This window comes from Triticum aestivum, chromosome 2B, assembly GCF_018294505.1.
Source record: "Triticum aestivum cultivar Chinese Spring chromosome 2B, IWGSC CS RefSeq v2.1, whole genome shotgun sequence".
Lineage (NCBI taxonomy): Eukaryota > Viridiplantae > Streptophyta > Magnoliopsida > Poales > Poaceae > Triticum > Triticum aestivum.
In genome coordinates this window covers 472,742,603-472,759,405 of record NC_057798.1, presented here as the reverse complement: position 1 = coordinate 472,759,405, position 16,803 = coordinate 472,742,603, and positions in this window count along the sequence as shown.

The window sequence follows — 16,803 nt, the reverse complement described above, 5'->3', positions numbered from 1 at the left end:
AAAATATGACGGACAATAGGTGTGGCCGGGTGACCAAGACGAGCATGCCACTGTGACGGAGAGACCCGAACTCCACTGAAAACACGGGCGACGCCAGGATGCTCCAGACGGTAGAGGCCCTGGCACAACCGCCCACTAAGAAGAATGTCCCTCGTGCCCCGATCCTTAATAAAAAGATCAAAAGGGTGAAATTCACAAAGCACATTATTATCACGTGTGAGTTTAGGAACTGAAAGAAGATTACGGGTCACAGATGGAACTCGAAGAACATTGCGAAGCTGAAGACTCCTATTGGCATGTCTAGTGAGAAGAGATGCTTGACCAATATGAGAGATGTGCATACCTGCTCCATTGGCGGTGTGGATCTTGTCGGAGCCATGATAGGGTTCACGAGTGTGAAGCTTCCCCATCTCGCTGGTCAGATGCTCTGTCGCCCCAGAGTCCATGTACCAGTGTGGATCGATGGAGTAGGACTGAGTGTGTCCCTGTTGCTTCTGCGGCGCGGGACGATCAGCCATGGCGACCTGACGGGCATTGTTGCGTGTATCTTTGCCGTCATTGCCAAGACCAAGGAAGCTTCGCTGGAAGCGCTTATGACACTTGGAGGCCCAGTGCCCATCGCGGCCACAAAGCTGGCACACACGTGGACCGCCAGCCCCCGGTAAGGTCGCAGTAGGTGGGGGGGCCGAGGCGGGCGACGGTGGCAGCCCCAAGGGAGACCGGGGTGATGAAGAAGAGCGGCCACCCTTGGTGGCGGCGTTGGCCGAGAGGGAGCCAGTGCCCCTGGAGCGGCGTGTCTCGACCCGTTGCTCAGTGAGAAGGAGCCGAGAGAAAACCTCGTGTGCCAGCATGGGTGTCGAGTTGCCCCGCTCGTTGATGATCTCGACTAAGGCATCATACTCCTCATCAAGACCATTGACAATAAACGAGTTGAACTCGGAGTCGGTGAGGGGCTGTCCAATGGAGGCCAATGTGTCGGCGAGGCCCTTGACCTTGTTGTAGAACTCAGTGGCAGTGGAGTCAAGCTTCTGACACTCTCCAAGCTGACGACGGAGTGCAGAGACACGAGCCTGGGACTGCGCTGCAAAGGTTCGCTCAAGGATGGTCCAGGCCTCATGAGACGTCTTCGCGAAGACAACAAGTCCGGCAACTGCCGGCGAGAGCGACCCCTGGATGGAGGAGAGGTTCGCCTGGTCCTGCCCCGTCCAGACGCGATGGGCCGGATTGTAGACCGGACCGTGCACGCTGTCTACCAGTGCGGGTGGGCAGGGAAGCGATCCGTCGACGTAGCCTAGCAGGTAGTGACTCCCCAAGAGCGGGAGAACCTGCGCACGCCAGAAGATGTAGTTGTCGGCGGAGAGCTTGATGGTGATGAGATGACCGAAGTGAAACGGCGGCGGCGAAGACGATCCCATCGAGGGGGCTGCCTGGGGTGCAAACACCATGGAGGCAGCCGGAGGCACCGAAGCCGATGCGGGAGGAGGCGGGACCGCAGCCAGGGCGGACGCCGCAAAGCTCGCGGCCGGGTCGGACGCCGCAAGGCCCGCGGCCGGGGCGGACGCCGCCAACCCCGCCAGCGGGGCGGTGTGATCCGCTTGCGGCAGGAGCGGCGGGACGACGCCCGCGGAGTCCGCAGCGGACGGCGGCGCCGCGGTGTGGACCACGAGGTCGCGCCCAAGCGAGGGCGCCGGCGGCGTGGAGTAGACGGAGCCGATGCTCCTGGTCCCGATCGGAGCCGGAACGGCGACGGCATCGAACGGGAGGTTGAGCAGAGCCGCAAGAGAGGCCGGGAGGAACCCCGCAGCAGTGGAACCGGTGGTGGCGGCGCTCGACATGGCGGCGGTGAAGGCGGCGGCGGCTGCGACGGCGGTGCGGGTATTAGGGTTTGGAAGCGGAAGCGATCGTAACCTAGCGTGATACCATGTAAGACAATAAGTTTTGGGGGAACCAGCACAACCCTCTAGGGGTGGTTTATCTCATTATATATAATGGTTGTGTTACAATATGTACCATATACGTACATAGGTACAGAAGTTATACATAGTCTAACACCCACTCACATGCAACGTCGGGATCAAGCAAAGCAATCAATCAAGGCGTCATTCTACGCTCAGGCATTGTATAATCCAAAGGAATGTGCAGCGGTTGGACCTGAACGCGCATGCACGTCGCTTGTGCTCGAATAGTCATTTCTTCTTTTGCAGTAGGGCCGTATCGCAACCTGCATGCAGCCGCCAACTGCGAAAACAAGGGACTACAAATGTTGAACTGCCAGGTTTCTTTATGGGTTAAGTACACCAAACTAGTAGTTTCTTAGATTGGGTTTGGAAGGTTCCTTTGGTTCAGCGCAGGGACACTAGCTTGACTAATTAGCCACCGTCATCTCTGCTATTAGTTCAATTTAAGGACACCGTTGCGCTATTACATTGTTACTAGTTGTATGTGTGTTACAATGTGGACATACATTTTCTAATGGTTCAACAACAATAAGCGACGACCCGGGCCAAGCTCATGCTACAGTAATGAACAATGGTGAATAGTAGCTACAGTATCTACAATTAACAAACGAGCTTGCTGCCACGCCTCAGGCCATGGCCAGTGTAGCCTGGGCCTGGGTACGCCACTGCTTACACCTACCATATTTTAGATTTCAATAAGATTTAATTTGATTTGAGTATGGATAGGGGAAGACAAGAAATGTTTTGATTTATTTGAGGTTTTGATAAAGATTAGATTTAATATGGGTATGTCTTTTTACGGGTTTGGCAAATCTTTATTGATCAACATGAATTCTTAGAGGGATACAAATTGGGTCATGAGATGAAGTAAGCCACAGATGGCGACCCTGATCAAGCGAGAGAGAAAAATTGGCAAGGTTATGAGCTTCATAAGTTGATGCTCGGCTTTCAAAGACAAAGCTACAACTATCAAAATTGATTCTTCTTCCAGCAATCTCTTGAGTAATTATGATGTGAGTTCCTCATGTTCCTTCTTTAATATCATCAACTATAGGTTTGCAATCACATGCGATAACTAGCTTCTGCAAGGATAGATCGTCGGACAGCCTTGTGCTTCGGGATAAGTGATGGCCACCAAAATAGCTGGATCAAAGCCGCCCTGGAGAACTAATGCTGACGATCCAAGAAGCATGCCATCACAATCCCTGCAAACAGTGGCGTTGCACCAACTTCTCTACTGCGAGAGATGCCTCCATCAACATTTATTTTTGCAGTCATAAGGAGGGGGCTTCCAAGCAGTATTTCGGGTAACGGAGGGAGAAGGAGCAACAATACGACGAGGGGCGGCTAAACCAGGTACCACCTTGATGCAATCAAGCTCTGAGATGAACCACAACGAATAGGTGTATCGAGAATGGGCTTTGAAAAATGGCCTCGTGTGTTGCCTTTCTCCTTGCTATCCAAACACTCAAAAGGATGGCTGCCACCTTCACAAACTAAGCATGTGATAATATTCTTGCACTGAAAACAAGCATTGTATTGTATTGGGTTCTCATGTCACGACCAAATGTTCAGTGAGCTCTTCATCAGACAAAGCCCAAACACATCTTGCCATTGTGCATTCAATCACGGGGTGCCTCTGATGCCTTTGAGATCTGGTTTGGATAGCGAAGGTTTCCCTGCCCTTTCCCCAAAGAGTGACTCTGAGTTTACCAAACCCACGAGAGGATGGCTACTCCGATAGAGAATCTACCAAGTCTTTGTGAGAGAAAAAATTCCAGTTTTCACAATCGGACCTTAACAACCTTAGGGTGTAAACACTCATAGTTAAACATGCATGGGTGTGAGGACTTGGTTCTTATAACAACATATTTGTGCTCCGAATAATAATGATATTAATTTATGCTATGGAAGACACCCGCTAAAATATGCTTGCAATGAGACGAAATGGAGGATGTGTCCAAATTAAGTATTGACCGATTCGTGATGTGCATCAAGAGTCAATTTTCCAACTGCAAGCCCTTACCGTCGTACAAGGTTACCTTGGTTATTAATAATATATCTTACAAAAGCATTGGGCGTTTAATGACTACACCTCATGCATCCCCAAGGACTGACTTTTTGCTACCGTCCAAAACCTTTCTGTCACTAGTGTTCTGAATAACGTTATGCTTCCTCCCTGCTCCTAACCTCCTCCTTGATCGAACTCCATGATTCTGGGTACCTACAGGGTCAAAGAACGAGAAAGAGACAAGAGACTACTATGATGCAATTCTAACACATACATGATGTTAGTTCAAAGTCATTCCATCGATCCCTCATACAAATACATCGGGTTGCAAGGCTATGCCTCAACCCATTGCCTTACCGAATTACTCATGCATGGTGATCGGATCGCAAGAAGAAATCATTGATGAATACTTTATTGATATTATGTCTTAGAATGGTAGTCGGATGTGATACACGGTTACAAGTATGGCTAACTGATACGTCTCCAACGTATCTACTTTTCCAAACACTTTTGCCCTTGTTTTGGACTCTAACTTGCATGATTTGAATGAAACTAACCCGGACTAACGCTGTTTTCAGCAGAACTACCATGATGTTGTTTTATGTGTAGAAAAGAAAAGTTCTCGGAATGTCCTGGAAATCCACGGAGGCACTTTTCAGATTTAATAAGAATTTTTGGCGAAAGAATCAAGGTCAGGGGGCCCACGGGCTGTCCACGAGACAGGGGGGCGCCCCCCCCCTAGGGCACGCCCTCCTATCTCGTGGGCCCCCCAGACCTCCTCCGACCTCAACTCCAACTCCATATGTACCGTCTCGGGGAGAAAAAAATCAAGGAGAAAGTTTCATCACGTTTCACGACACGGAGCCGCCGCCAAGCCCTAATCTCTCTTGGGAGGGCTGATCTGGAGTCCGTTCGGGGTTCCGGAGAGGGGGATTCGTCGCCGTCGTCATCATCAACCATCCTCCATCACCAATTTCATGATGCTCACCGCCGTGCGTGAGTAATTCCATCATAGGCTTGCTGGACGGTGATGGGTTGGATGAGATTTACCATGTAATCAAGTTAGTTTTGTTAGGGTTTGATCCCTAGTATCCACTATGTTCTGAGATTGATGTTGCTATGACTTTGCTATGCTTAATGCTTGTCACTAGGGCCCGAGTGCCATGATTTCAGATCTGAACCTATTATGTTTTCATGAATATATGTGTGTTCTTGATCCTATCTTGCAAGTCTATAGCACCTATTATGTGTTACGATCCGACAACCCCGAAGTGACAATAATCGGGATACTTCTCGGTGATGACCGTAGTTTTAGGAGTTCATGTATTCACTATGTGTTAATGCTTTGGTCCGGTTCTCTATTTAAAGGAGGCCTTAATATCCCTTAGTTTCCACTAGGACCCCGCTGCCACGGGAGGGTAGGACAAAAGATGTCATGCAAGTTTTTTTCCATAAGCACGTGTGACTATTTACGAAATACATGCCTACATTACATTGATGAATTGGAGCTAGTTCTATATCACTCTATGTTATAACTATTGCATGAGGAATCGCATCTGACATAATTATCCATCACTGATCCATTGCCTACGAGCTTTTCATATATTTTTCTTTGCTTATTTACTTTTCCGTTGCTACTGTTACAACTACTACAAAAACCCAAAAACATTTACCTTTACCGTTGCTACCGTTACCATTACTATCATACCACTTTTGCTACTAAATAATTTGCTGCAGATACTAAGTTATCCAGGTGTGGTTGAATTTACAACTCAACTGCTAATACTCAAGAATATTCTTTGGCTCCCCTTGTGTCGAATCAATAAATTTGGGTTGTACTTCACCCTCGAAAGCTGTTGCGATCCCCTACACTTGTGGGTTATCAAGACTAATTTCTGGCGCCGTTGCCGGGGAGAATAGCTCTATTCTCTGAGTCACTTGGGATTTATATCTGTTGATCACTATGAAGAACTTGAAAGATGTTAAGACCAAGATCTATCCCTCAACTACGAGGGGAGGTAAGGAACTGCCATCTAGCTCTGCACTAGATTCTCCTTCCGTTATTAGTAGGCTTGCGACACCTAAACCTGCTACTGCTATGAATTCTGATATGTCGCATGTTATTGATGATGCCACTTGTGCTATGCATGACGAAACCACTTCTGTGCGTGATACTACTTTGCCATTAGGTGAATTTCTAGATGAACAACTTGCTAGAGTTAAGGGGAATGAAAATATTGAAGATGCTATTGATGATAGTGATGATGAACGTTCCCCCAATGATTATGTATTACTTGTTGTTCCTAAGGGTTATGTTATGAATGAAAAAGCTGCTATGGAAATTCTTGCTTGCAATGATAGATCTGATCTTAAGAAATTATTAGCTAAATGGAAGCAGCAGACTCTTAATGCTAGAATGAAACCCGATCATGCTTTTGCTACTTCACCTATCTGTGTTACTGATAAGGATTACGAATTCTCTGTTGATCCTGATATTATTACTTTAGTTGAATCCGATCCTTTTTATGGCCTTGAATCTGAAACTGTTGTGGCACATCTTACCAAGTTGAATGATATAGCCACCCTATTTACTCATGATGAGAAGTCTCGCTATTTATACGTCCTTAAGATATTTCCGTTCTCATTAAAGGGTGATGCTAAGACTTGGTATAATTCTCTTGCTCATGGTTGTGTGTGTAGTCCCCAGGATATGATTTATTACTTCTCTGCTAAATATTTCCCTGCTCATAAGAAACAAGCTGCCTTGCGGGAAATATATAATTTTGTGCAAATCAAAGAAGAGAGTCTCCCACAAGCTTGGAGGAGGCTTCTCCAGTTACTTAATGCTTTGCCTGATCATCCTCTTAAGAAAAATGAAATACTTGATATCTTTTATAATGGACTAACCGATGCTTCCAAGGACCACTTGAATAGTTGTGGTGGCTGTGTTTTCATGGAAAGAACAGTCGGCGAAGCTGAAATATTATTGAATAATATGTTGACTAATGAAAATAATTGGACTCTTCCCGAGACAGTTCCTGAAGTAATTTCTGAACCAATTGAGCCAACTCCTGAGCCTATTCCTAAACCCACTCCGAAGAAGAGAGGTGTTTTATTTCTTAGTCCTGAAGATATGCAAGAGGCAAAGAAATCAATGAAAGAAAAAGGTATGAAAGCTGAAGATGTTAAGAATTTACCTCCTATTGAAGAAATACATGGTTTGAATATACCGCCTGAAGAACTACACTATCTTGATAACCCGACACAAGTAGTGAAGGTAAATTATCTCTATAGATATGATAAACTTGAAATACCCTCTACTAAATTTCAGAGCCCATGCTTAGATGAATTTGATGACTTTATGGCTAGACAAGAAAGTTTTAATGCTTATGTTGGTAGAGAGTTAAAGAATAACGCTTTCGAGATAGGAGGCGTAGGTGATAATCTGGCTAGAGTTAAAGATGAACTTCACCGCATTAGCAAATATGCTTCTATGGTTGCTACTCAAGCTGAGCAAGTACTCAAAGATCAAAATGATTTGCTTGATGAATTGAATAATAAAAATGACTTTGCTGTTAGAGTGGCTACTAGAATTGGTAGAATGACTCAGGAACCTTTGTATCCTGAAGGCCACCCTAAGAGAATCGAGCAAGATTCTTAGAGAAATAATTTAGAGGCACCTCGTTCTTCTAAAAAGAAGAAAAAGAAAGACGATAGAACCTTGCATGCTTCTAGTGAACCTACTGTAGACACACATGAGAATCCCAATGATATTTCTATTTCTGATGCTGAAACTCAATCAGGTGATGACCACAAACTTAGTGATAATGTTCATGATAATGTTCATGTTGATGCTCAACCTAGCAAAGACAATGATGTAGAGATTGAACCTGATGTTGATCTTGATAACCCACAATCAAAGAATCAACGTTATGATAAGAGAGACTTTGTTGCTAGGAAGCACGGTAAAGAAAGAGAACCATGAGTTCAGAAACCCATGCCCTTTCCTCCTAAACCATCCAAGTCAAAGGATGATGAGGATTTTGAGCGCTTTGCTGAAATGATTAGACCTATTTTCTTACATATGCGCTTAACTCATATGCTTAAAGTAAATCCTTATGCTAAATATATGAAGGATATCATCACAAATAAAAGAAAGATACCGGAAGCTGAAATTTCCACCATGCTTGCTAATTACACTTTTAAGGGTGGAATACCAAAGAAACTTGGAGACCCGGGTGTTCCAACTATACCATGCTCCATTAAAAGAAATTATGTTAGAACTGCTTTATGTGATCTTGGAGCCGGTGTTAGTGTTATGCCTCTCTCTTTATATCGTAGACTTGAATTGAATAAGTTGACACCTACTGAAATATCTTTGCAAATGGCAGATAAATCAACTGCTATACCTGTCGGTATTTGTGAGGATGTGCCTGTTGTGGTTGCAAATGTCACTATCTTAACGGACTTTGTTATTCTTGATATTCCCGAGGACGATAGTATGTCTATTATCCTTGGTAGACCTTTCCTTAATACTGTAGGGGCTGTTATTGATTGCAACAAAGGCAATGTCACTTTTCATGTTAATGGTAATGAGCATACGGTACACTTTCCAAGGAAACAATCTCAAGTTCATAGTATCAATTCTATTGAAAAAGTTCCAACTATCATCTTTGGAGGTTTTGAATTTCCTCTCCCTACTGTCAAGAAAAAGTATGATATTCTTATTGTTGGGGATTTTCATATCCCCGTTGAGGTAACTTAGTGTTATTCGAAATTTCTCCGGTTCCGTGTTATTCGGAATGAGTTTGTTAACAAGACTTGATCAACCTTGTTAGTGGATTCATTTTGATGATCACGAGATGGATGAAACTAGAAGGCACAACCTTCTGCACCCTCCTTTTACTTTCTGTTATTTAGAATAAATAAAGCAAAAATAGTATTATCTATCTGTTTCCTGATTTATCCGTGCAATAAAAAATAGTCCGAAAATAAAAGTGCTCCAAATGCCCTGCAAATTTAGTACCATTTTTTCTAGAATATTTGAGGATTTTAGGCACTAAAAACATTGTAGGAGGGCCAAGCACCAGGTCACGAGAGAGGAGGGCGTGCGCCCCCTGTAGAGCACGCCCCCTGTCACGTGGGCCCTTGGTGGCTCCCCTCCACTTACGCCAGCACCCACACACTTCATCTTCTACCCAAAAAATCGCCATCCAGCTCAAGCCCGAGTTCTAGCTCGTTTTGCTGCAATTTTCGATCTCTTAGCTCAAAGCTCCATTCGCAAAACTGCTTTGGGAGATTGTTGCTTGGTATGTGACTCCTCCATTGGTCCAATTAGTTTTTGTTCTAGTGCTTTATTCATTGCAAATTTTTGCTGCTTAGGTGACCTTGTTCTTGAGCTTGCATGTTAAAATTTTGAGGTCCCAAGCAATTCCAATGCATGATATAGGCTCTAGGCACTTAGGAGTAGTTGCTATCAATCTTGTTTAGTTTCATCCACTTTTATTTTGAAGTTACTAAAATTTTAGAAATTTTCAGAAAAAGAAATATGCTTAGAAGAATGTACCAAGGTGGTTCATCGGCAAAGAAAGGGCCCAGGATTGCTATACGTGAACAAGATGTTAATTTGCCAAGGGACGCAAATGTACGGGCTAGCGAGTGGCCATCCGATGATTTTATTGTTGAAGCAGGATTCAAGGAGGAATTTGACGCGTATGTGCGTAATGCCGAGCTGGAGGACTTCTTACAAGATAAGTGTCCTCAATATTATCAATTGACTGATTCCTTTGTGCGGAGGTTCGAATATATTTCTTCGCGTAATTCTCCTAGTCTTATGTTTGATATTTATGATACATCTTATACCATGGATTTAGAGGATTTTAGAACTGCTTGCAAACTCCCTCAGTGGGGTAATATTAATGATCCTCCCAAATCTGAAGTTAGAAATTTTCTTGCTAGTATTACTGTGGGAGAATCTAGGGACGTAACACAAGCTACCATAGGGAGCATTCATTTTCCTGCTATACATTACTTTGCTCTCTTTATTGGTAAATGCATTAACGGTAAGGACGAAGTATGTCACATGTGTGCCCCCGATCTTTGTGTCCTCAAGAGTGCTGTGTCTGGTTATAGAGGTTATAACTTGGGGGCAATAGTTGCACGTAGTTTGCATAATAATAGTAAAAGGGGAAACTTCTTTGGAGGAATTTATGCAACCCGTGTGGCAAATTTTCTTAATATAGCTCCACGAGAGGGGGATATGATTGTACCTCCTGTTTATTTAGATAAAGAAGCTATGTTTGATCATCAATTTCTTGAGAGGAATGAACAATTCCTCCATTATCGACTAATCTATGACAAACGCAATGTCGTTCCTGTTACTCTTCCTGCTCCCTACCTTTTGATTATCAGGCAAAAGGAAGATATGTTATCACCAGGGAAGAAGCAGCTAATTACGAAAGGGGAATGTAGGCAGCTCGCCAACACGCTGTCGCTCAGGAGGCGGTCGCCTCTGCATCTCAGTACTACCCCAGTTTCACTTATGGATATCAGCCAGGCGGTCCTTGGTATTAGACTAACTTAGGCCAAAAGCCTAAGCTTGGGGGAGTTCGTATTTCTCACCGACTTTACATTCATGTTCACACACTAGTCGTCGGTGCTCATACTCTTTCATTGTATTATCCATGTTAGTTTAAATTTCTTTTTCTAGCTTTTTTCTTGTGTGTTTATTAAACCTTAAGAAAAACCAAAAAAAATAGTTAGTTTAATTTCCTTGCTTGTAGTAGAAATTAAAATGAAAACCCAAAAAAGATTTCTCGTTCTTCTTTTACTTGTTGGGAGCTTTCCCGTGTAAATAGTTTTATTTCCTTTTCTTTCTTTTGGGGGTCGAGAAGACCATATTGAAAATGCTTAGTGGCTCTCATATGCATGATTGATTATTTATATTTAGAGCCCATGTTACTTGTCTTCTCTCTTGAGTTGAATGCTTACAGATTCCAGCTTAGTCCAATGCACGTGCACTCTTATTATTATACACTTCTTCGGTCGTGCGAGTGAAAGGCAATAATGACGATATATGATGGACTTATTGGGATGAGAAAAGCTGGTATGAACTCGACCTCTCTTGTTTTTGTAAATATGATGATTCATCATTCCTGAGTCAGCTATTATGAAGTAAACATATTTGCAATGACATTTAGAGATTATAGTTGCTTGTGTCATGCTTGATTAGCTATGAGTTATAATGGTTTACCTTGCGTGCCAACATGCTATTAGAATGATTAGTGATGTGATATGATGGGATGGTATCCTCCTTTGAATGTATTAAGTGACTCGACTTGGCACATGTTCACGCATGTAGTTGAATCAAATCAACATAGCCTTCACGATATTTATGTTCATGGTGGATTATATCCTACTCATGCTTGTATCCGGTGTGAATTAATTTTAATGCATGCTTACGACTGTTCTCGCTCTCTCAATTGGTCGCTTCCCAGTCTTTTGCTAGCCTTCACCTGTACTAAGCGGGAATACTGCTTGTGCATCCAAACTCCTTAGACCCCAAAATTGTTCCATATGAGTCCACTATACCTTCCTATATGCGGTATCTACCTGCCGTTCCAAGTAAATTTGTATGTGCCAAACTCCAAACCTTCAAATGAAATTCTGTTTTGTATGCTCGAGCAGCTCATGTTACAACTAGGGTTGCCTATATCTTCCATGCTAGGTGGGTTATTCTCACGAGGAGTGGACTCCTCTCCTCATTCACGAGAAAGGGCCGGTAACCGGGATGCCCAGTCCCATGATCCAAAAAGATCAAAGCAAATCAAAATAATTAAACAAAACTCCCCCAGGGTTGTTATATGTTGGAGGCACTCGTTGTTTCGAGCAAGCCATGGATTGATGCTTGTTGGTGGTTGGGGGAGTATAAACCTTTACCATTCTGTTTGGGAACTGCCTATAATGCATGTAGTATGGAAGATACAGCCATCTCATAGTTGTTGCGTTGACAGCAAAAGTATGCCGCTCAAAATGTTATTCAATCTCTATTTTAAAATCGAGCTCTGGCACCTCTACAAATCCCCGCTTCCTCTGTGAAGGGCCTATCTATTTACTTTTTATGTTGAGACATCACCCTTCTTATTAAAAGCACCCTCTAGAGAGCACGCTGTCATTTGCATTCATTATTACTGGTTTATATTGGGTATGACTTGATTGGATCTCTTTTACCATGAATTACAATGTTTAGTCAGTCCTTGATCTTTAAAGGTGCTCTGCATTTATGTTTTGCGGTCTCAGAAAGGGCTAGCGAGATACCATTTTGTTATATCATGTTATAATTATTTTGAGAAAGTGTTGTCATCCGAGTTTTATTATTATGACTCGCTAGCTGATCATGCTATTGATATGAGTAATTGTGAGACCTATGTGTTATTGTGAGTATGGTTAGTTCATAATATTTGCTGAAACTCGAATGCTGGCTTTTTATGTTTACAACAACAAGAGCAAACAGAGTTTGTAAAAGTTTTTCTTTATCACTTTCAGTTTATCAACTGAATTGCTTGAGGACAAGCAAAGGTTTAAGCTTGGGGGAGTTGATACGTCTCCAACGTATCTACTTTTCCAAACACTTTTGCCCTTGTTTTGGACTCTAACTTGCATGATTTGAATGAAACTAACCCGGACTGACGATGTTTTCAGCAGAACTACCATGATGTTATTTTATGTGTAGAAAATAAAAGTTCTCGGAATGTCCTGGAAATCCACGGAGGCACTTTTCAGATTTAATAAGAATTTTTGGCGAAAGAATCAAGGTCAGGGGGCCCACGGGCTGTCCATGATACAGGGGGTGCGCCGCCCCTAGGGCGTGCCCTCCTATCTTGTGGGCCCCCCGGACCTCCTCCGACCTCAACTCCAACTCCATATGTACCATCTCGGGGAGAAAAAAATCAAGGAGAAAGTTTCATCGCGTTTCATGACACGGAGCCGCTGCCAAGCCCTAATCTCTCTCGGGAGGGCTGATCTGGAGTCCGTTTGGGGCTCCTTGAGAGGGGGATTCGTCGCCGTCGTCATCATCAACCATCCTCCATCACCAATTTCATAATGCTCACCGCCGTGCGTGAGTAATTCCATTGTAGGCTTGCTGGACGGTGATGGGTTGGATGAGATTTACCATGTAATCAAGTTAGTTTTGTTAGGGTTTGATCCCTAGTATCCACTATGTTCTGAGATTGATGTTGCTATGACTTTGCTATGCTTAATGCTTGTCACTAGGGCCCGAGTGCCATGATTTCAGATCTGAACCTATTATGTTTTCATGAATATATGTGTGTTCTTGATCCTATCTTGCAAGTCTATAGTCACCTATTATGTGTTATGATCCGACAACCCCGAAGTGACAATAATCAGGATACTTCTCGGTGATGACTGTAGTTTGAGGAGTTCATGTATTCACTATGTGTTAATGCTTTGGTCCGGTTCTCTATTAAAAGGAGGCCTTAATATCCCTTTTCCACTAGGACCCCGCTGCCACGGGAGGGTAGGACAAAAGATGTCATGCAAGTTCTTTTCCATAAGCACGTGTGACTATTTACGGAATACATGCCTACATTACATTGATGAATTGGAGCTAGTTCTATATCACCCTATGTTATAACTATTGCATGAGGAATCGCATCCGACATAATTATCCATCACTGATCCATTGCCTACGAGCTTTTCATATATTGTTCTTCGCTTATTTACTTTTCCGTTGCTACTATTACAACTACTACAAAAACCAAAAAACATTTACCTTTACCGTTGCTACTGTTACCATTACTATTATACCACTTTGTCTACTAAATACTTTGCTGCAGATACTAAGTTATCCAGGTGTGGTTGAATTGACAACTCAACTGCTAATACTCAAGAATATTCTTTGGCTCCCCTTGTGTCGAATCAATAAATTTGGGTTGTACTTCACCCTCGAAAGCTGTTGCGATCCCCTACACTTGTGGGTTATCACTAACTTGGAGGTGGTTTGATGCGATGATGGAGATGGTGGTGGCTCTGGAGATGATATGGAAAATGGTGGCGGCTAAGGTTGAAGAATGGCTTCTATTTCGCTATCGGAGGTTTTCAACAATGCTCTTTCGTGATTCTAATTATGGCCCCTTTGTAAAAGTGGTTGGGTTGGATGCCACGGAACTGTCAGCGCCTATGACCGCGCTGCAGTCATACCAGACGTCGTCTTGCACTCCAGGTCACTTGTTGTGCCTCCAATCTTCCTCCTTTCTTCATTGTCCTTGTTTCCTTCTAAACAATTAATTTTCTCCATATATGGTTTCTTTTCCTATGGAAACAAAATAAATAGAGGATTTCACGATCTCTTGCATTAATTAGTCATTGGTGCAATATTGGAGTGATTTTCTCATATTTTTCTAAGATAATCCAGTTTAAACAATGGTGTCATGAGCGTAAAAATATCACTCATCAGCCTCCAAGAGTCAGTATTCCCACATAAATGAAAAGTGTCGGCGGTGCTCATATTTCTGTGTTCCTTAACATCCTATGAGCGCAGGGTCTGCTTAGCTAGGTCCCATAGAAAGTCAAAATTTTAATTTGTGTATGTGACGGGGGAATACCTATGGGGTAGGCCCACAAATGTGTATGTCCCAGATAAAGGCCCAAGCTCATACATGATATGTCCAAAGAACAATGGGCCAATGGGTTACTCACTAAGCCCATCAAGGTTACATCACAAAGATATCATAGGCCTAGGGGTCCCTCGCCGATGGACCAAATGCCCATAGTCCCCCACGGATGTACATGTACCAATAGTCGGTCATCACCAAGATAGCTGCTAGTCCAATTCCCTATAGTCGGTTGCGCCATAGGATACCCACGATCTCCACTACACATTAAATATTGTCATTACCCAACGGTGAATACGTCAGTTACCAGCAGTAATAGCCATCAGGAGTTGGTCGTGCGTGGGATCATCAATACCATTAATACCATCTCATTATGACACCCCTCCTAGCACACTCTATATAATCTGGGAGGAGGACACTAGGCTGAAGGTTGAACTCTATCATATTGTAATCTACGCAAAGAGCAAGAACACCACACAGGTGTAGGGTGTTACCTCCATCAATGAGGCCGAACATGTATAATTCCTTGTGCGTACTCCCATTTGCATATTGCGATAGATACAATTGCCCCTACTTTCATACACTTGTAGTATTGTCAGAATTATATCCACGACAGTAAGGGTAGGGGAAGGCAAGGAAAGTTTTTATTTAGTTAAGAGTTTGGTAAGATTTGATTTAGTTTCATTGAGTTAGTGTAAGATGTAGTTTTGGGAAAGTACCAATTTGGTTTAAATTATTCCAAGTTACTCTATTTATGTTGGTTTTTATTCTGTGCGGCATCAGTTGAGATAACACAAAAGTTGACAAAAAACCAAGGTGGGTGGGGAGGAAAAAAATGGGGGGGGGGAGGGGGTAGGTGAGGCGAACCTACCAAATTCCCTTTAATAATAGAGAATTGCACTGATAGAAAACCAAAGGGGAAGGCGTGTGTTGGGGAATGCAGTATTTCAAAAAATTTACCTACGATCATGCAAGATCCATCTAGGAGATGCATAGCAACGAGCGGGGAGAGTGTGTCCACATACCCTCGTAGACCAAAAGCGGCAGCGTTTAGTAACGCTATTGATGTAGTCGAATATCTTAGCGATCCAACCGATCCAAGCACCGAACGTACGGCACCTCCGCGTTTAGCACACGTTCATCTCGATGACGTCCCTCGAGCTCTTGATCCAGTTGAGGCCAAGGGAGAGTTCTGTCAGCACGGCGGCATGGCGATGGTGATGATGAAGTTACCGGCGCAGGGCTTCGCCTAAGCACTACGACGATATGACCGAGGTATGTAACTGTGGAGGGGGGCACTGCACATGGCTAAGAGAAACTCGTGTGTTCTAGGGTGCCCCCCTGCCCCCGTATATAAAGGAGGGGAGGGGAGGCCGGCCGGCCCTCCTAGGGCGCGCTAGGAGAGGGGAATCCTACTAGGACTCCAAGTCCTAGTAGGTTTCCACCTAAGGAAGAGGGGGAAGAAGGGGCGTGCGGCCAGCCCCTCCTGGACCTTCCTCTCTTCCCACTAAGGCCCATCGAGGCCCATTAGTCCCCCGGGGGGGTTGCGATAACCCTCCGGCACTCTGATAATTATCCGGTACCTCTCCAAACTAATCCGGTGTCCAAATAATATCGTCCAATATATCAATCTTTATGTCTCAACCATTTCGAGACTCCTCGTCATGTCCGTGATCTCATTCGGGACTCCGGACAATCTTGGGTCATCAAATCACATAACTCATAATACAAATCGTCATCGAACGTTAAGCGAGCAGACCCTACGGGTTCGAGAACTATGTTGACATGACCGAGACACATCTCCGGTCAATAACCAATAGCGGAACCTGGATGCTCATATTGGCTCCTACATATTCTACGAAGATCTTTATCGGTCAAACCGCATAACAACATACGTTGTTCCCTTTGTCATCGGTATGTTACTTGCCCGTGATTCGATCGTCGGTATCATCATACCTAGTTCAATCTCGTTACCGGCAAGTCTCTTACTTGTTCCATAATGCATCATCCCATGACTAACTCATTAGTCACATTGCTTGCAAGGCTTATAGTGATGCTCATTACCGAGAGAGCCCAGAGATACCTCTCCGATACACGGAGTGACAAATCCTAATCTCGATCTATGCCAAATCAACAAACACCATCGGAGACACCTGTAGAGCATCTTTATAATCACCCAGTTACGTTGTCACGTTTGATA